Source organism: Pagrus major, chromosome 4, assembly GCF_040436345.1.
Source record: "Pagrus major chromosome 4, Pma_NU_1.0".
Taxonomy (NCBI): domain Eukaryota; kingdom Metazoa; phylum Chordata; class Actinopteri; order Spariformes; family Sparidae; genus Pagrus; species Pagrus major.
In genome coordinates this window covers 31,945,664-31,968,785 of record NC_133218.1, presented here as the reverse complement: position 1 = coordinate 31,968,785, position 23,122 = coordinate 31,945,664, and positions in this window count along the sequence as shown.

Here is a 23,122-nt window from a genome sequence, read left to right as displayed (position 1 = left end):
AAATCAAACCCTGATTGTACCTCAACAGTGTGTTCATCATACATACATATCTAGCTGGATGCAAAATGCTCAGCTAAAGAAAAAGATGATTACTTGTACAACATATCAGTTTTGCTGGCTATATGCAACATAATTATTATAATGATGAGGATGATGTGCATGCTTTCACTAATCTAAATTAATTTAATGACCTATGTTGTCATACATTTAATGTCCCAATTAGTTTAATTGGAATTGTTCAGCACCTGAATCAGTCAGGTATCATAATGAATATGTGCAGCAGATTATATTGTTACAAAGAGGACAAAATGGCCATCTTAGGCTTATGGAGAACAGGTCACTGCCTCTGGAATCACTCTGCATAGTGCAATACCTTCAACAGCTTAGAGTGGTTCTGATAGGTTTACATTTCTTTAGACTAAAACTGGCCAACTGAGTCAAAAGAGGGATGTTTGTTGTGCAGAGGATCTGACAGCTGCTCCACATTAGTTCTGGGGTTTAGAGCTTGATGTGTCTACAGTCTCATGACCACAGAGACATGCTCACTTTAAATGAGCTGTGAAACACAACATCACAGTTAGCTTTTATTGCTGGGCTCTGAAGACGGACCAGGAATTAGCAAATATTGCTTAAGTTTGCCAGCATAGATTCATTTCTGCCAGATTCAAGTGTGATAGAATGAATCCAGGAGCTTGACTATTTGTTCACTTCACAGAATAAGGTTTGAGGCAGGCCTAGGGCAGAAATGTTTGTAAAAGTAAAAGATTTTTTTTATATATTTAATATTGAAAGGTATTATGCAGTTGTACCAATCTTAATGGACGAGCTGCAATTTACTTACTGCAGTATGAAGTACTTTAAACCATCCTTCAAACATTAATTAAACATTCCTTGAGAATTATGGCCCATAACATGGTCTTGAGTCAAGAAAATAAGAGAAAAGCAGCATTAAAAATTGTCATTATAGAACTAGAACTGGAACTAAAACAGAATGAGGTAACGAGGGACTACAGTATATTTTATGGTATGAGGAGGTTCATGACTCAGCGCTCTTGAAGACTGGCTTTACGCCAAGAGCAGCCTTTGGCAACTGATGGGTCACGACCCAAAACTACCCCTCCCATAAATACATCACATAAGATGTTGTTTAAACATGTTCCGACATTGCCTCAACTACTTTCGCTGACATTTGGAGCTCTCGTACAAATTTTAGACTCCAATCTGCATGCAAAAACTGAGATGTGCCCAACCACAGTCAACTTGTGTTAATCAGTGAGCAGCTCAGGGTTAAATGCCTTGCTCAAGGGAACGTGTAGGGTAGAAGAATGACAGCTGGTTCACTTTCTCCACCAGGATAAGTGATTTTTATGTTGTGGGATTCTTGTGTCCATAAAACAGTTTATGGTTTCCCAGTTTTTTTCAACCAATTTACAATTTAGTTAAATATTTAAAGCCGCAACACACCCACACAGATGTTTTCGCTTATGTTGCCTGATTAGACATCGTCTCAGGACTGTGTTGGTGTGTACCGACTGCACTTGACTGACATCTCCCCCAATTTCTAGTTAGTTTTGTTGCATCTGTTATGGTGGGAAAGTTACCCTGTTATCGTTCTCATCAGTATGGAGACTTTGGTGACATCACTTAATTCCCAGCACAGCTCAGCACAACTTTAACCTGAGCAAAGGTCTAATTAATCAGCTAAAGTAATTGAAAACGCCTATGTGGGTGCACTCTGCTTTGCTGATTGATAAGCGTGGTGACTATAGAGGATTTCAGCACGATGAACTAAGACAAGAATATTAATATTATACAGTCATGAGAGGCACCATTTAATTAGTTGGAAAACAAGTCTTTACTTGTAATCAGTCAATCTTTTCCCAGTCAGTGATTTTTTATACCATAGGGTGTCGAAAGAAACAGCCTGATCGTATAATAAATTAGTATATTTATTAACTACACAGTTGAATAGCACAATATAATAAGCAAAATTGAATGTGGGCATGAAGTAAGTATAAGGCAAATGAAATTGGAGTGAAATTACAAATGACTTAGACATTTGAGAGGCAATCAATCAATTGGGTGCAAAACAATTGCAGGAATATGGTGGATGATAATAACAACTGACAACCTTTCTTAGCCAAAGAGAGTAAGTATTAGATTAAGAACAAGTTTGGCATCCAACTCTTTTAACACTCTTTCCTTTGATATTATATGGAGCTGAGAGCCTGGTTTTGGCCTTTGTCAGGTCTGACACGAAGCGCTTCTTGCTCTACTCTTGAGTCAGTGATGCTGGGTCCCCTAGATTTGGCTGCTCTTTCTGTATGATCAACACACTTTTGTTGCTCTTTGCAAACGTGGAAGTGATACATGCATAGCAAAGGCTGTTGTCTGTGTGAGTACAGGCAGCCTCTCAAAGTTGCAAAATTGTGCTATTAATGCACAGCTAAAGACATTTCCCTCTAAGGTGCTGAGCAGATACAGCTTACAAGAATACTCAACTCATACTCATAACACCAAATCATTGTTTCACAAAATATTAAAAATAATAAAAAAAAAAAATACAGCATGTCGTAGCTTAAGCAGGGCATAGGGAAACTTTGGCCTTGAGCCAAGCTAATGGTTTTGGATAGGATAAAGGAAAGGATAAGCATATTACATTATTAATAGCTTCAAATACAAAGACAAACATGTTGTAAATACTTGGTCTGTTTTTTCAAGATATATTATTAGTAGAAACATTTTGAATGTTTAATGAATACTATTATCAAAGAATTGGGTAGAGAACACCAAGTTTCACAGCTCAGTTGTCAAGTTTATAATAATTATTCTACTTATATTCTCAGAGTTCTTCTTCTTGGAGTTAGGAATCCAAAGTATTTCGATTATTTCTTGAATCAAATGTCTCAGTAAATATCACATTCGGGACATTTTGGACACAGCTTCATAGTCTAGGTGCGAGTGAAACTTGGGAACTTCCAAGTTCTTTAATGTTCATATCCCTTTTAGTCGTAAGTTATGAGTTATAAGTAGGTATAAATCCAGATTATGTCTTGCTTTAAGGAAGTATGAAGTCATGACATTTCATATACTACCCTTTCTGTCCGTAATTCAATATCTAAATTGATAGCCCATTTTAAAAAGTATATAACACATAAGTGTTTGGGTTTTATTGAGTTGCATCTGGTTCAAAGACATCATGGACCATTATCATATAACACACTAAAACACCTAGCAATGACTGCTGGCTAATTTTGACCGTTTATCTTAACTTGTTGTAATATATGTATATATACATATGTATATATGTATAAGTTATGTATAACTTGTATGAGGTGCTTATCCATGGTCAGTTTATTACCTACAGTAGATAGCAGTCAAGACATCCCCACTTTGGGAAATCAAGCAGGAGTACCGGCACAAAAGGTAAGCAATGCACTGCTGTGGATAGGGGCAGCAGCAAAACTGTGGACTGTATAAATAGTGGACGGAGCTGCCTGGTCTGAAAAGTTAAGCCAATGTGGTGCCTTTGACCTACATTATCTATAATGGCCAGCAGGGGGCGACTCTACATTATGATGGTCATTTTGTAATTAAATAAATAAAATGGACGATAAAGCAGGGTTTGCTTTAGTGTGTGACTGCCTTGTGACTGACAAGTCATTGGACACTACATTTGCTCAACCATACACAGCTGGAACTCTGACCCAAACAGCTGATTTGTGGCATAATACATTGTGCGTTATACGGTTGAGAAAAAGTTGAGGCAAAGGCACTACAAACTCAGTCTACCCCCAGTTCTCTGACCAGTGTTTAATACACTGATTATGGATAAGCACCTCATACAGTCCCACTTCAACTAATCCGAACCAACCTTTTATTGTCCAAAACTCAGCTACAGTCACTAGGGATTAACCTGGCTGATTATCGGAGCTAATATTCAACATTTTTCCGATGATCGGCATCAGTGTTGTTTGTGTCTGATTGCCGATAAAGTAAATCAATTTAAAATTGCAATACTTTGGTTGATGCAGCATCCTTCCATTGTCTGCAGTCACCATTCTGTGGTCCCAATTGATGTCCTGCCCACAACAACATCTTACTGGTTACATGTCACACGTATCAGCCTATCAATACTGAATGCTCTGAATCTACAAATTAACTACTATCTAAAGTTATCAAATAAATGAAGTGGAGTGAAAGTATAAAGTAGCGGAAAATGGAAATATGCAAGTAAAGCACCTCCAGATTGGATAGTATACAATAGATTGTATACAATCCATCACTGGTTATTCTAAATTTTCAGGCTAAGATCTTTATTTTACTGCAAATGTGTATCGGTTCAAAATATCAGTCATCGATCTCCTTGATTTGAAAAAACGGCATCACCCTAAAAACACTCTATCAGTTCATCCATAACAATCATGGCTGCCAGCATCTAGAATATGTCACTGTTTACTGTAGCAAAGCACTGTTCTGCACTCTGTCTGGACGAATCACACTAAGAGAGTACTAGTGTTTAATGAGTGTTGATTACCTATTAGGGAGCTGCCGTTCTCTTTACAGAGCCAACATCCTGACATCTGCATGTTAAGGTTTGACAAATGAAGCATTCACCCACTTCTAGAGCTAGAGTTGATAGGCAAATGACTTGATAATACCCAAGAGGTATCGCCTGTATCGTCCCATTAGGGGGTAATGATGCAAGAATTAGCAGAAAAAGGATGACAGATAACTAGATCACCTTATCCCACTCGTGCGTGTGGGCTACAAATGAAATGGTATCATTTATTCCGAGTAAGCATGACTAGAGCATGTGAGAATGATATTACATGTTGGGTTATCTTGATCTGCAGTAGCTCCTCAATTGTGCATCTTTCATATAAGCAGATTCAATGTAACAGAACTCATTCAATAGCACCTATGTAGAGATAGTAGACTGTAGCTATTGGTTTTTATAATAGAATGAGTCGTAAACAATGAATTTATCTCAGCAGCATGTGCTCATACACACACACATAGTCCCTTTAATTGGTAGCAATTATTGAGATTATACATCAACTGACCTGGAACATAATATTAATGGGTTTTTAGACATAAACATGACATAGTCAAGCATGTTTCTTGACAGTAGTTCAGAAGCTATGTGCCTTTGAGCAAGGCACCGGACCTTGAACTGCTCCAATGTCCACCAAGTGTATGTTACTCAACAGCTACATGTCTAGTATGTTGTAAAATAACTTGTTCCACAATCAACTTGCTTGCAGGAATATGAGCGCCCCCCCCAAAAAAATTGTTGTCATGAAAGAAAACCTGGGAATTCCTGTGGTCCTGAGGTAGTGCCCCTCCCATCTGTGAGTCAGACTAGAGAAACCTCCAGAGAAAGGGGGAGCACCTCAACCACACCCACTCCCTGTGCTTTGAGGCTCTGCTTCCCCAGGCCCTGCATTACTGCCCAGGGACCAATTTCACTCTTTTTCCTAATGCATCCAATGAGCAGGGCACTCTAACACTCCATTTCTCACAGTCGTACAAATCTCTGCCACTCTCCTTTTAAATGAAAATGAGTGTCAGTTGGAGGCATGCTAACCTATTTTCTCACAATAGTACAATCTGCTCTTTCCTCCTCATAAAAACCCAAGTATGCCTATTGGAGGTTATTATACTGCAAGTAATTATACTACATGCTGCGATCTGCTGCTCATTCTCTTATCATTCCGTCAGAGACTATACAGGAAATATTTTATGCAAACCTTTAGAAATGTATGAGAGATGCTCGTGTGTTACGTCATGTCTCCAGAACACATGATTGTGGATTATTGCCCAGTGTGGATTAGTGCACATGTGGGTGTGGGTGTGTGTGTGTGTGTGCGCGCCTGTGTGTGCAGCCGTGCGTGCACACACATGTGCGACATGCATGCCTCCGTGCATGATTGCTTTTAAGCATGCATTTCTGTGCTCTGTGAGAGACGAGCGGAGCACACCAGCGGGGGGGATGAGCGTGTGAGGGTGTGTGCATCCTCAGATCGTATTGCCCTCACGCCCATCCTCAGCTACATTCTACCTCCCTTCTCCTAACCTGTGTATTTTCCCAACAGTGAAATATCTGCCTGCAGCCCTAGGACACCAGCCAACATCACAACAGATTGTCTCCCCTCATAAATCAAAATATTTCCATTTCTTTGGCCGGCAGGACGAGAAGCAGTCTCATCGCATTTGCCCAGTGTGAAACAACAGCATTGCTCACATGCGTCCATGTGCATAACAACATAGGAGAGGTGTGAATGAGAGCAATGGGCCATTTGTGGAATCGACAGTGTTTGTATCGGACGTGGATTTTTAAGAATAGACAACAAAACGATGAAATAACACTGACACCTTCTGTTCTTTTGTGTATTTTCACCTCAGCTACATGGACAGATGACTCCATCTAACCGCACCATTCTCAAATAACGTTTCATTAATCCACTGACAGGGCCACAGAGGGAGGGGAGGGAAGCAACAAGAAGATACAGGATAAAGTCAAACAGTTAATATCCCCCCCACCCCCTCCCCGCCATGCAAACAGGCATCCAGCGCCCAAACGGGCTCCGCCGCTGCACATACCTGGTTGTGTCAAATCCCCGCGCAGGACGCCAGCTTTTAGAGAGCACAGCGAGCCGTGTGGAGCCGATTCCCCGGTTTCAGCGAATGGTCGGTGCGAGGAGAGCAGCCGGGGAGGGGAGGGAGGGGAGAGAGCGGCTCGGTGCGCAGCTGCCTGCTAATACCAGAGCTCACAGCATCTCTCCGCGTCCGTCAGACGCCACATCCCACTGCCCTGCCTCCGCGCACAAACGCACACACACCTCTCCTCCATGCCACCTTCTGCATCCCGCCTCTGTTCTCTCTCGCTCCTCTTGCTGTGCGCTCCCCCCTGCTCGCGTTATGGGGGGGCCGAAGATGCTGCCTTTTAACGCCACAAGCGGCTGGGTTTTATTTGCTCCCCGACTGACACACACACACACACATACACACACACGCACGCGCGCAGATACACACACCCCAGCTCGTAGACAGTGTCACAGCACGGGGTGTCTAGTCCAAAAATGGATGCAGACGGGTGGCGGTGGCGCTGATGGGGGAGGCAGACAGCGCTACTGCTGCTGCTGGCTGCCCAGACTGAGGCTGTGCTCCCCGGCTGGAGAATGTCTCTCCCTCCCCTGTACTAAACTCTCTCTCTCTCGCTCTCTCTTTCACTCTCTCTCTCTCTCACACACACACACTCACACAAGATATCCCAAAACACACAGTCACACACACACACGGGCTTGCGCGCTGAGTAAAAGAAAAAAAGGGATGGGGAAGTGAGTGAGGATGAAAAAGTGTGTGTGTGTGTGTGTGTGTGTGTGTGTGTGTGTGTGTGTGTGTGTGTGTGTGTGTGTGTGTGTGTGTGTGTGGCTGGATAACTGTGATCCCAGCACCGCAAAAAAACCCTACACATTCCGATGGAAACATTACAGTGATGTAATAGGTCAATAAACCTTGAGCACCGCAGACCCGCACATTGAGGAACAATGTTAGGCTTCAGGGGTATTGCTTTAATTTTTCGTCAGGGGCTCGTGCTTTTTGTCGTGCGCGTGCGCCACTGCTTTTTACGCGCGCACGCGCGCGGGTTTCTGGGCATGCCCGCGGGGCACTCGGAGCGCACTTTCATCTCCTTCCGTCAAACGCGCACTTTCTAATCCGAGCCAGCCTCCAGTCTCCACAGAGCACCTATTCCCATCCGCGCACACACGCCACACATCATCTAATTACGTCTCTCACTGGAAATGTCGTCATACATGATCGCTCATCCGCGCTGCAGATTAGTCAAAGATGTAATCTGCTGTATTAAAACACCATCAGCGTCATGCAAAGGCACGTGGCTGGGATTCACAGCTGTGCAACCAAAAAATCAATTATTTAAGAGTAAAAATACACTTAACCTCGCGACAAAAAGACAGTCCGACGGTGGAGAGGCAATTTTAGCCAATTGCTCTAATCTGTCCTTGTGTGACATTTGGCTAATTGAGGCTTTAATTTCGCGTTGACAGGGACAAATGAAGACGGACACAGTGAAATGAAAACATTGCAGGTAGAGTGTCACATGATGGTCCACATCATTTCACCCACTCCCCCAGCCTTGGTGCTGATTAAGCTCCAAATAAAAGCCATCTCTCCCCCACCCCTCCCCTCTGTGCTCTCCCCCCCCCGTGCGTGAGTCTGCCTCCCTCTGTCAGTGTTGCTCTCCCGTCTCAGCTGAGATGTGTGTCATGCGTTCCTCCAACAGCCACTAATTGTCTGGCCTTCTAGCGAAATCACATTTCCCTCCCTCTCTCCCCTTCTCCGTCACATGGGAGCGAGGTAGGATGTTGGGAGATGTGTGCGGTCGTCTGCGCAAGCGCCTGCAGGTGGGGGGTTGGATGACAGGAGAGAGAGGGGGGCGCAGATGCTGATGCTGTGTGTGTGTGGCTGCTGATCGCCCCCTGCCGGCGGTAGAAGTAACTGCACCTTGCATCCTCAGCTAGTGTTGAGCGAATCTGACCCAAATGATCCTCTCCAATTACTGCAGTGCTTGTGTTCAGGCAAAGATATCAGAGAAAATGCTCATTTATTGTAGAATTTGACACAGCTCAGTTCAAGTGTTATTGTGATCTGAGACTATGGTAAATTAGTTTTGTCTGGAAATGTATATAATTCTGTCATAATTAATGCCTATCAGTACCAAAATCCATTTCCGTACGACAACAACAATGCCTGCTGCCGTTGCTCCATTTCAGTTTCATTCTCCATCCCTTCCTCTCTTGTGTATATCACTCTCCCACTTTCTGCCTTCTCTGGAAAACAGAGATCCTTTGCTCCCGTTTGTGCCTTCAGCTGCCAAGGGACAGCTAGCCAAGACTCCTGAGGTCTTCTCCACCTCCATCCCCCACCCTCCTCTCCTCTCTCTAGCCCTTGCCTCTTCAAGCTTGTGTAACAAATATCATCCATTTCTTTCTCTGGTTCAGCCTCTCTCTGATCGTGATTGCTCACAGTGTTTACTATTTAATTCAAATTAAACGCATTCCATATTAAAGACATCCATGTCTTTGATTAATCATGTTATTTTTTCTCGCTTTATTGTGGATTTAACTGACACGGAGTATTTTCTCTACTTTTTAGCAAAATATTCTCATATATACAGATTTAATAAGCATTGCTTCTTTAAATTCCACTGAGCTGTTCAAAACAAGTTTTGTTACAGTTGTCAATCATTCTTTATGAAGATACTATAGCATAATTTGAAATTCAAGTCCAGTCAGTCCAAGTGCTGATTAGAAGGGAAACAAACTTGATGTGCATCTGTTATTTCTGAAATAGCTCCCGGCTACTATTTCCGTCAGCTGATTGCAAACGAACATAACAAAATTCAGGATTCTTTTCCCGGACAAGTTAACTTAATCCACCTTTTAGATATTATTGTCACATATGAATCCATCTTCTAGCCCATTTGACAATGTACCACCATCTGTTCTGAAAGATTTACTGACACTATTGGTCCCAGTCCACATGTGAAGAGCTCTCCTATAGCTGTGTCCCATATTATGTACTTTGAGCAGCCATTGCACCACTATTGGAAAAAAAAAACCCAAAACAGTTTCACTATATAGATTATACTGTAGATCCATCTCTATTATTATTTCGATGCCAAATTCGCAGACAACGTAGTGCCTGTACAGTTCTTGGACATGGCAGGAAACAAAAATATTTGTGATCAATACCTGTATCTGTTATCGGCAACTTTGACTCAACAGAGATCACCATCGTTTGACATTTTGATGACATTTGGTGGACGGACTCTGGTGGCTGTTACATGCTGCTTCTGCTTAATATCAGTGCTGCATTTGACAGTATTGATCTTTTAGGATAAACTCTAAAGTATATCTGTCTTATAGAATTTTCTGCACATTGACAAATGGCTGTTATTCCTCGCTCGCTCCTTTGGTGGTGTACCTCAGGGATCAACTCTTGGTCCAATCGTATTCTTTGTATTTTATCCCCATATTTTGCCATTTTTTAATCTTTTGTTCTTGTCAGGCAGATAATGGACGATTATGGAACAGAATAGAATACAATAGATTAAACCTTTATTGTCCACCAGGGTGGAAATTTTTCTTAGGTTGTCCAGATACAGATAACAACAACATAAAAGCATACCAGCTGTTAGTAAAACAGACAAACAGACCAGCACACATTACACAAACAGTTCATATCATGTCCATGGTTTAAAACTCATGAATCACAAACTTAAGAATGTTTATGGCACTTTGAAGAAACAACTTCTTAAATACATTTTTAGTTACCAGAAGGACTCTATAATGCCACCTGGAGTTCAACATTTTTCGTTGCTTAACTGCAACAAAACAAAGATCACACTTTATTCACCTGGCACTAGCTCAGGTCCAAACAGTAATGGACTTTACAGAAAGGCTTTTGAAAAAAACAGACAGAGTTCACAAATTATTACATTTTCTTTTCAATGCATTTCAAAAAATTTCATTTTTGACCGACAATCCATTATAAGTCTCAGGTCCAGGGACTGTTTGCTGTTTCAGCGTCAAGGCTGAAAACTGAATATGATGATTAAACATCATTATCTTGAAACAGCTTTCCTAAAAACCTCAGAGTCCAAGCCAATACAAACTTTTTCTAAATAACTGATTTCTAACTACTGTCAGTTCCAACTTTACTGCTCCCTAGTAAAACTGTATTTAGTTTTTTCCTCCAATCTGCCAATATTATTGCTATTTTACCTTTTCCTACCAAACTGAAACTCCCCTCCCCCCTCTATTATGTTGGCCACTGCTCTACATAAAGCCCAGAGCCAGAGAACCGTACATCTGGCTAGGCTTGTCAATATACATATACACTTTTGCTGTTTGTTTTGTTTTCTGATCTGCAGAGGTAACACAAAATTCTGAGCTGCTGAGCACCTGTGACCTTTGAAGATACAAGGTTTGTATACCTAAAAAACCTCCTGGCACAAGAGTTCATCTTGACCCAGAAGAATCAAAAATATCGTAAAACTATCTCCCATGACAGACCTTTATCCTCTGGAGGAAGAAACACAGGAAAAGTTGGCACCAATGAGACAGGCAGATGGCCTTTATATAGCCCTTTGGTGGTTAAAATCCTTCCATTGAAGCATAAAAAGATAGCCGTGGGCTGATGTAGCATTAAATCTAGCACGTGACCATCAGCTTGAAGGAAAATATCTTTTCATTTATGTTGAGAAGAGAGAGAACACATTAAAGTAGAGGACTCAGATCACACAGCTGTCGTCACACAGCTGGCATCAATTCACGCTGCCTTCAGCACTATAGGAGAGGATTAACATTTTCATCATATTAGCACCTGGTGAACCAGAGAGAATGTAATATTGTTACTGGGGGTCTACAGAATAACAAAGAAAACATGTTGTGGATTGAAAAGACAAGGGAGAGTAATGATGGTCGTGGAATATTTTTCACACCCTGTCACCCATCCAGCGATGATGAAGTCTGAAAGCTGCGCTCGAGTAAATTCACACCTGACGCGAATGAAGGAACGTTTCCTGAGGTCCATTAAGATTTAATTGTATAAAAGATCCAGTTCTGTTTACCATAGACATTACTGTTTCCCAATTTTTCATCAGGGAAACAAGACCAGGAGTCGCCCGCCATGCTAGTAAATCTGTAAGGCTGTACTTCTGCACAGCTGTCCTTTCTTATAAATGCTTATGTCATAATGCTAACACGCTAAGAATGACAATGCTCAGCGTTGATGTTAGCATGGTATCATCTGCGAACAGGAAGTACAGCTGAGGCTGATGGGAATGTCAAAGAATTGGACGAACTGTAATTTTAACCTGATGATGGTGCAATACCAAGAGTGAGGGATCATCAGAGTTGTGACGATTCATCCTCAGGGGGACATGAATGTTTTTACCAAATTCTTTACCAGAGTCTGTACAAAATTTTGTTGCAATCCAACATGGAGCTGTTGAGATATTTTACTGGATAAGGGGAAGTTGCAACCTGCCTGTTGCACTCCAAAAAAAAGTTAGATGATCACAAAAGCAATCAGGATACATCATCTAGGAACCATGAATGTCTTCGGCAATCCATCAAGTAGTTGTTGAAATATTTTAGAAGAATTTCTGCAGCTGAAGTTGAGTAACGACTGAGAACCATGGGGGAGAAACTAGAAAACTTTAAAAATAACAACTTTTACTTAGAATAGTGTGAGGAGTAAATACAGGCCAGCAGGTGCAATCTGAAAGTCACTTGTGTATTAACATTCAAAGCTATTTTACTCACAAAATGTCACCATCAAATATGGACCAGTAGAAATTCTGAAACAGTCACAGAAAGAGACAGTGTATGGATAAAGTATCAACCTGGTCCAACATATAACTTGTCCAGTTTTTTGTCCAAAATGTAAGTTTATTTTGCAGTAGAGATGGCGCTTTTATTCTGAAGGATTCAGTCTTATTGATGTTGCTTCTGTCAGAACACAGGAAAAATATTTCCCAGGAGAGCCCTGGTCTCTCTCTCGAGAAAGCAAATGTTTTGTAGGACAACATGAAATGCCCAAGGGAGACTGCAAAAGTCATAAAAAAGAATCTTTCTTTTCATCCTGAAGACTCACTTTTACAGTGTGGGAAAGAATTACAACAGCTGAAAAACTTGAGCAAAACACAGGACTGTCAGTCCTCAGAGCTCACTGAACAGCTGATCAATTGAATTGAACCTAAGAATGACCTGGAGAGCGTTGGGATCACACCAGCCACGACACCTGTCAACATGTTCACATTCTGACCCACGAGTAGTCATTACTACATTATTACATCAGACCTGAACTTGTCCTTCATTTTGATCTCAACAACTCACCTGTAAAGTTTTGCGACTACATCTTGCACAGTTGTAACGGTATCGCACTGACAGAAATCTGTCCACAGACGGAAAGACATTTCTATAAGAAGAGACAAGTGAATGAAGTAAAGATAATGTTTTATTACAGCAGACAATATGTGATAATTGAGTCTTGTCAGAAAGTCTTTGGCGCTTCTACTCTACAGGGAGATTTTGGCATCTGCCTTGAGCAGCAGCAAGAAAAATCCCCCATGGAGTCTAAACACTGGTGGTGGCTGATGACTCTGCTGAGACCCGATTAAATGAAGAAAGCTGGTGAATCTGTGAAGATTTAATACAAATGTTGGAGTGTCAGGGTCAATATGAAGGTTGTGTTTGGTTGAGATTTCCTGCACTCCCTTGTTTATTCTTTGTTCGTCGTGCAGGATCACAAAACACCATCAGCTTGCTTGGATTTCAGCCTCCAGTTTTAGAGAGAGCTCTGTGGGTCGCAAGTTGTCGAGAGAGATGCAATGGATCAATCAGAGGGTGTTTAAGTCCCTGGCAGAGTCAGAGTCCTCTCCTCAATTCGCCCAACTGCTGCATTGCAGATAAAAAAAAAACCCCTCTGCTCTGCCAGACACCTTTTACACACAACAGGGACCAGCTGACGTCCTAAACTCAATAAATCACACTCTATCAGTTAGCGGATATATTTTTCAGCAGTCACTTTTGTTATACATTAAGTTGGGAAAGTATAGTATACCAAACAACAAATGTGGAGCTCTTGACATTACTGCCCATTTCACATCACACTAACAATACATGGCCTGTAATGCACCAAGAATTTATGGGAGAAATCCATCTCTGGTATTACTGAAAACAGCTGAATCGATGTTTTACTAAGGTGGGGATTAGATGCAGGAATAATTGTGGTTTTATTCCGCTAGATTGTTGAAAATGTCTTTTAGCTCTACAGCTACTGGTTAACACACATGTTCTTAACACTTCCAAACATAACAGCTTAAATTAAATACATGATCTCTCTGTACATGAATAATTTCAACATTATAGCAGTCAATGTGGTGTTTACTGAGTTCGCCCTCTCACTCGTTTAACTTTGCTGTTGCACTCAAGTCGTACCTGAAGAAACTTGAAACAGTTATTAATGCATTGCACATTCAAAAGTATTTGCATTCATGACATCTTTCATTCTGTGTAAGTGTGGTTTATTAATATAATGCCATTGGGGAATGTGCTTCTATAGTTGCTTTGCTTAATTGCACTTCAATGCCAAGTGGATAAAATTAATACTGCAAAAAATCTCTCTCTCTCTCTCTCTCTCCATATATATATATATATATATATATACACACACACATATACATATATAGTAATTATCACTTCAGGGCTGGTGTTGGCGTGATAAATCTAATTTTGACATGCATGTGGCGTTAGACTAAAATATGGTTTATCATATCCATAGAGTTGGGATGGTTACTTGTAAAGTATCACAATATTAATGTAATGTAATTTCATTACTTCTACTTTTGGATTACCTCCATGCCAAACATATGCACAGAGAAAAGAAATATAAATGGAAATGTAAGACTAGATAGATATCACTGCAGTAACGTTGACAAGATATTAACTTTGGGGCCTCAGCTGTCATTAATAAGATATTTTACTGTACACTAATTAAAAGTTTGATACAGTTAAAGCTTGTGAAACTTCCAGGGTAGTGTAGTTTACTAGATATAGCAGAGCAGGAAAAACACTAAAGTACGACTACAAACAATAATGATAAAAACTGTAATATTAATAATTACAATAACATCAACATAATATAGATGGGGATGGTGCTGATGTGGAACACGCTGCCGGTAACATAAACAATTCATCCAATTCAAAAATCCAACACTATCATTTTGTTTTGTTGCCTTTGGGTTTCATAATGACGCGATGTGGTTCACTCAAAAAGCCATTTGATAATACTGAAAACGCATCTGTTTAGCATTTGGATTACATGCACACTAACAGAATTCTGATTCAGCAAAGCAATTTGTCTCGACTCAACTACAGTACGGTGCTGCCTCACTCAGCTAATTATAATCTTCGCTGTTGACAGGTGAACTTGGATGTTTTCCGAGTGAAGGAGGCTCTACACTTAAAACCTTAATGGGCCGAGAGCTTATCCTCAGAAAACAGCATGTCAGGCCCCAGACGACAAGCTGTCCTGCTCCCCTGAAAACCCCTTGTCTTTTTTTGAATGGAATATTTCACAGCTCAGATCACAATCATCATTCTTGCTGCTCACGCTGCCTAACCGCAGAGTTGTCTCAATTGCTTCTGCTTACAACCTAACTAACTGTGATTAGCTGTCAGTTTGGAGTTGGAAGCGATTTGTCAGATTGTAATGCACAATGGGAAATGAATGAAGGGAACTCCATGTGGCTTCACAGTTGTTCTCTTGATTGTTATCACAGGAAAGCAGGTTGACATGTTGTTCGACACCTGTGTTTCAGGTCCCACATGACTAGCAAGTTTGTATAATCAGCTCTGACTTCTGCAAAGTTACTTGCATTGAAACATCCCAGAAAACACTGAGATGTGAAGGACCGTTCTTTGACAACCAATCAAGATACCTTGTTATGGTCCAAAATGGAGATTGTGTGGACAACCGGGACGTTACCAAGGACATTACATAAAATTTTGACACCGTGTTGGAGATGGCGCCTCATTCATTCCTTTTGAAGCCAAAAAAGCTCGACTAGTGCATTACGTGATGATGTGATTACACGGTTTGGCCACTATCCATAGTGTAAGGTTCATGAGTAGAGTTAATTCATATATTGCAGAGGTAAAGTTGGTTCACAGGTTTGAGTTAATTTGCTAAAAAAATATATTTACAATGTGTACACAGCTGGCTATTTGTATATTTATGTTTACACAATTATTATTTACATATTTACATGCAGTGACAGTGACCCGTTGAATCTGCCTCTCTGGTTTTCTTGCATTTACCTTAGTCCAAGTCCTGCTGGCTCCTGATTTGTTGTCGTCAGTGACGTGTGTGAGAGTTAGGGAAGTGTGTGCACATTGTGAAGTATCAAGCTGTAAACGTGAAAACTCTGTTCAAGAAGTCCTCCATCCTGCTGTCTCTTTTCAGAGAGAGCAGTCCAGTCACCACCAATGAACTCTCACGTTACAATAGCAATGATATGATTAATATCTGGTTTGTCAGAGAGGGTCTGACTGGACCACTGTTTGATGTGAAAACATTTTCACCATCTGGTCGACCACCTCATAATCACGTGGCTTTTTGTTAATGGCAGCAGAACTTTCTATGTCATCCGATGTGATTAATAGTTGAGTCACAAGTAGACCATTACAGCACGGCATCATGTCATCACAGTGACGTTACCAGTAAACCAGCTGAGACTCTATGAAGTCACTTTTCCCAGCCAAGAAATAGTCCAGCACATAACTCCATAAATTATAGTTTTACACTACATTTTTTGTAGAGATTAATAAGCTAGGTGTTATCCCACGTTTACTTTTATTATAACTGTAGCAGGTACCAGTCCAGTGAACGTGATGACTACCTGCTGTTGTGGTATAGTCTCACCATCAGCGACTAAAACATCACCTGAATTCACCTCCATGGCAAGGCTCTGAATATGTGTGAGCTGATTTAGCATGATGTGACCTCACAAATGAGGACCTGAAACTCAATTTGAGAATCAGCCCTTTGGCTTGCAACAGGAACGTAAAATTTGAGAACTTGTGACCAGCGAGGGTGAGTGAACCTCACCTCTGGGCAGCGGTGCCACTGAATAATTCACTCTTGTGTATGTGTGTGTGTGTGCACTCTCTCTCTCTCTCTCTCTCTCACAGACAGTCACCAAAGAATAGTCATGAGCCCAGAGGTGACAACCTGTGGATTTCCATTCCTGTCCTCAGCTCATGTGATTTATACTAGTGGCTGAGTCACACACACACACGCACGCACTAGAAGAAACTACATCTAAATACGACACGTGCAAACATTCAGTGTCATGACACAAGGTTTAGAAACACCATCAAAACACTGGCAACAAGGAGACCAAAAGCCACATTTTCACACACCAGTGTTAGCAGTGGTAGCAGTAGTGCAGCTTTCCCTTATTCCCTCTTTTATTTCCTCTCTCAGGTGTGGGTGCCTGATGCGTCAACAATGAGACAGAGCATAGCTGATTATCATTAAAATTAGCTCTGAGCGCTGCAAAGGCTCTCCACAATATAGTGTTAACGGCATTGGCTGTGTCATCGCAGCACTTCCTGTTTACTGTTTAGTCTCGCAGCAGGCTGCAGACGCCAGATAACAACAGCACAAAGCATGCTGGGAGATAAAAGCGCCGCTAAATGTGCTGGGGCCCCCGTAGCGGCTGTCGGCGCCTGATGTGGCATCAGTCAGTATTACTGCTGAGAACGGTGCTCCCTCAAACAACATGAGAGAGAGAGGGGGATGATAGAGGAAGAAAAAGAGACGAGTGTTTGTGATACAGTCAACATGTACTGTTGTTCAATTCAACATTTATAAAACCCTCAAACTACAGTTGTTTTAAACCTAAATCATACTAAATTTAACTATTAAGCAAGTTCTGTTTTAACACTTATGCTACTCATTGAATTTAGGCTGAGCTCCATAAGCTTATGGTTGAGTTACTTCTATGAAATGCCTGAAAGCAAAGGATGTGAAGAATAACAGCAGGTCCAAGTCTAGAGAGGTAGACTCACAAATCTGAATCCCAAGTAAATCAGTGGAAATACTGGGAGCTCATTCTTGAAGTGCCACTTAATGTCAGTCAGTTGCCTTGAGCAAGACATATATTTGCATTTTCTAGTCTCAGGGGTCACAAAAGTCATGAAAATAAAGTTGATATGAGTGGGTAGAAAAACTAAAGGGCTGTGTGTGTGTGTGGAGATATTTTTTAAAATAGATCTATATTCTACACAATATATCTGAGAGGAGTTTTTCTTCTTCTGGGCTTATTTATAGCGGATATACTTATATACAGTGTAGCCAGGGCAGGACAGCATGACATTTTTCATTGTTTTGGCTCTGTACTCCAGCATTCCAGATTCGGAAATTATTCGGAAATGACTTTGAGGTTAAAGTGCTGACTCTCAGCTTTAATTTGAGCGGGAGATGAATTGTGTTTTTATACACAGTCGGCTATTTTTTAACTCCAGGATTTCATTGCTTTTCTAGTATTGTACTGCTGCCATTGTGGAGCGTTTTGCCTTCAGCAGATGAAACACAAGTTCACTTGGACTGATGTCAGGTGAAGGTCTTGGCCTGTCAAAAACATTTCAGTTTGACTTAAAAACTCTCGTTTGTCGGGGCTACAAAAAGTCAGTGTAAATGATCCAATTACACTAACAACACTTTCCCTGTAAACACCAAGCAGGAATAAATTAAAAAGACTAAAAGTCAACAGTTCTTATTCCTGCTGGCAATGATAGCGTGCTAATGAGCACTAACCAAGAGGTACAGATGAGGCTGCTGGGAATGTCATGACTTGTGCAGCTCTCTGGTCATAAACCAAAGTATTGGCCAAACTTAAATTCGAACTTTTAAATTTTAAAATGTATCCTCCAGAGAGCTTGAAAACCAAAGGGTAGCCTATTTCATAGCTCCACAATATTTCACTCTGAACCACAAAAGTGAACCTCATGATGGCACTGAAGAAAAAGTGGAGGATCGGCAAAGTCCATCCATCCATTATTTGTAACCGCTCATCCTTTACAGGGTCACAGGGGGCTGGAGCTGACATTTGCCGAGAGGCCTAGTACACCCTGGACAGGTTGCCAGATCATATTCACTCAGTGGCCATTTGACTCTGACATCACGCTCAGGTTGGGAAGCTCAAATGCTGGGATAACGTTATCCTGTGGCTTTCTACTTTGCAAGTCATAAAAACATTGTTATCATTTAACCGCTCCAGAAAAGATAAAAGATGGAGGGACATTGGGCCATATTTCAATGTGAAACAACATATTTAATAACCCATTAGCTAACGTTAGCATTCAGCCACTTCCTAGTCAACATCACTGTTTGATTACAGTTTGATCTAGTGCATTTTACTTCAGATCAAACAGTAACTTTGGAGAGGGAGTAGTTGAATGCTAATGTTATGTTGCTTTACCTTTAAATATGGCATGAAGCCCCTCCAGATTTTCACTATCCATTGTCTTTTCAGCTGCTTATCAATCAGAAAAGTGGTTAAATTCTAATAATTTGTCAGATTATCTTGCAGCACAGCAGTACCACATTTGAGCATCCCACCCCCAGCGTGATGTCCGAGGAAAATGGCTGCCATGTGAATGTGGTCTATCGCATGGCATCACCGAAGTCAATCCAGGGACAGTGAACCAAAGAAAAGACTGACAATGCCATCAATAGACCTGCTACCATGGCTAAAAGGAGTAAGCCTGGGTATAAACAATTCAAAGACCTGGGCTCAGGTGTCCAAGAAAAGTAGTTTAAACTTTGTATCACATCTCCTTGTTAATGGCAAACCTTTAGCTAAGGCTGGTGTGAATTAGAAGCTCCGAACACATAAACGGTGGGGTCACATTAATCCACATTAGGGCTGACGTGGCCTAAATGTATGTGACTGCAGCAGGACTGCATGCCAGGTTTAAAGCTGAGACATCCACTGAGTTTTAAAAGGTCAAAACCATTTCTCAAAAATAACAGTTTGTGCCAGATGAGTTCACTGCTGATTCCTCCATGAGAGTTCAACAGCAATTTTCAAGGAGTACAACAGCAGCAGAGAGGCTGCTCTAATCTGTGCTATCCACATGGTCAAAAGCCTCCATTGGGACGATCAATGTGCCCATGGGACCGACTTCCTTTAGAGTGAGTGCAAACTTTTACATAGTCACATTTAGTAGTTGTACCTGTGTCCTTGCGAGATCCATCCACTGACATCCATGCAGGTGATTAACTCTTAAACATCTGTACCTCATGCTCAATGTGCAATTCTTACTTCAATCTAGACCACAGATTACCTGACTTTGCAAAAAAAAAGACCTCACTGAAGGGCGGAGGTCTAATTAGCACATACAATACTGCAGAGTACACAGAAAGACACATGTGCTGTACTTCACAAAGCAAACATGTACAGATACACCTCGCATACTTTAGATGAGGGATGTGTTGCTTAATGGTATAAGCTCCTGGAGCTGGCTGGGATAAAGCTGTAAATGTCTGCGCATATGTCTGTCATTGGAGAATATGCCTGGCCTCGGTACAACAGGCTAATTACGTTTCAGCCTCAGTGATAAATGTGGCTTTGCTTTGATTTACTTGCAGCTGCTCTCACCGTATTCATAGCCGTCTTTCCCATCCCTCCCTTTCTCTCTTATACACACGTACACAAAGTTGAATTCCCCCAGAGAGCAATTATCATGGAGTTCTACAGCATGCACTCGTGTTATTAATCTCTTTACTGACTTTGCTGTGACAATACAGCACTTTCTGTGGTTATTTACAGGACAATTCCTGGCCAATGGTTTTTACTGGAGCCTGTAATTACAGGCACAAATAAGCTGATGTATGGGAACCCAGCAGGTCAAAGAGTGAATTGGCCTGTTATTGAGCAGGTGAGGGGGATGATTCAACGCAGCCACAGAGACAATCAGTGGAGAACCTGAACTACCTGTCACAGTCAGGAGGAACACACTGTATGTAAACTTGTTTATATATAACAACTTACCTGAAGAACACAGCCAAACCACCACTGAAGCAGTAGTGATGGAAAAGTGTTGAAGTTTGCAGCTACCTGGGAATGAAAAGATTTCTCGGATAACTACACTACGAGTTGAAACAAAAAGGAAAACACAGTACACAGATGTTGTAAGACGGAATGAGCCTACCACAATAGTACTTTATATTTTTTCTTTTCTTTTTCAGGTTTTTAGCTTAAATTAAACCTGCAACAACTGATTTTTAATTATTAATTGGTGGAAGCAGAACTCATACAGCATAAGCATTTTTTGTGGCATATGACTAACCTGTTAGCAAATAGTTACTTAGCAGATATAGAGCAAGATTAGTCCTCATTTGAAGTTGTCTTTCCGGTGGCCTGGCAAATATAAGTCCAAAATTCACCCTCCTTTAAACTCTGTGTTTGGAGTTTGCCAACTCTTGAGGGGCATGGCTGGCTCTGTAGTTGCTAAATGTGGCAGGTGGAGTACAGCAGATGTGTATGATTCGTGATGAGGATTTGTAGCATTTTCACTGTAAACAGCTGTCAGCTGTTGCTGAAAATGAAGCTCATGAGATTTGTGAGAGTGAACCAAGGAGTTTAACATCGAGCTGAAAGACGCTCAAACGTTTTAAAGAGCCGAGGAGTTGTTTTACTCATTTCTCATACAGGTAAATGATCCACTGTCAACGAAAGAAATTAAGAAAAAAGTATCCCTACTTTATGTGCTACTAAAGTGGTTACAAATATATTTTTTATGCAAACTACAGCATTATTGAACTTGTTCACAAGTAAGGTGCCACCGCAGTAATAGTTTAGGCTTGTTTACTTCTGCTTGCTTCCACAAGATTTGCTCTTACCTTGAAGTATAGAATGAAAGAGAAGAAAATCACCGCTATGTCAAAGATAAAATAACACTTTCAGGTACCCTTTGGAGGTTAAAATCACTAGTAGCGCTATAGAGCAATGTTTTTATAAGTAGGTCCACGTTTCATTTGTTGCATACCAAGAGGATGCACATTGACATGGATGAGCATGTGGGCATTTCATACAATTCCACTTATAAGCCAATGAAGACAGAAAAGTAGAAGACTGCTTCAAAGTTCAATAGTTTATTTGTCATTATCAATAGGAATGTAAAATGAAATGCAGCTCTAGCCCCCTCCAAGCAATACACACAGAAAATGTATAAACAGATATTCAAATTAGAGTTAGATTAGAGAGCAGTAATGAAAGTACAGTGCAAACAGAGAGAAAAGAAAGGCAAGTAAACACAGATGTGAATGCAGGATTTATAATGTATTTTCTTAAGTGTTATTTCATAAATGTTTAATGAAGATGGAAATGCATTCAACACATTTGTTAGACAAACACATGATGTGTTTTGGTAAGAAACTTTAAAAGCAAGAAACCTCCACAGGGCACCTTTAACATATGCGCTTCATGTACTTTAACCTCAGTCCACTCAATGCTCATTAGAATGTTGATTTATGACCATTATCTTTTTCTCTTCACCCTCGCTCCCAATATATTAAACATCAAGTGAAAGTTTTATTTCAAGTTCAGTCACCCAGTCTAACATGATGAATAACTAAACAGTAATCTTCTGTGAAGACTCTCACTCTTTCAGGTCACAGGATGTCTTTAACTCATGGCGGGCTTGGATAATCAAACATGGCCGTTGGCCTGACACAACCTGCACAAGTCTCTTTTGACTGTGTACCCCAGTATGTATGTTCATACTGTGTGTTTCAGTGTTTGTGGAGCTTTTTTCTTTTAATGTTGTGGGGAATTCTTCGTAGGGTCATGGTTTAATGGACTGTGGTTTTAAATGAGTCTTTTAAATCTTTTCAGAGGTTTGTCATTTTGAAACTGTGATTGCTGGCAACTTGTTGGGATACTCAGTGTGTTAGTGCTGGTGTCTGCATTTAAAGCTTTGTTAAGTATCTTCCAAAATGAGTGTTGTGTAGGACCTGCTAAAGTTTTTAACTACCTAATCGGCGCAACATAAATTTCATAGATAGATGTTAAGTATTTTGAACACTGATACCAAAAACACTGTAGGATCATATTGTAAGTTTTATGGAGCAACGGCAGGTCTTTTACTATGAATGTCTTAGAAATAGTTAACCTCATACATGTTTAAATGTTTAGCAATGCTGTGTTACAGGAAAGTTAGTGATACGGACGAGAATAACTTAATGTATTTTGTAATGATTTATAAAAGATTGAATGGTGACATTATGACACAATGGAAACTTATAACTGTTTATTTTATTTTTTAATATATATTTTTCATGCAGATTGAAATCCAGATTGACATTTGTATATTTATTACTTAGCAAACAGCTTAACTATTTAGGCTACTGAATTCATAATCGCTATTTTGAAATACAGTACAGTGTTTCAAAGCCTTTACAAATTACTATACAAATTAAATTGCTGTGCTGCATATAATTCAAATATACGATAATT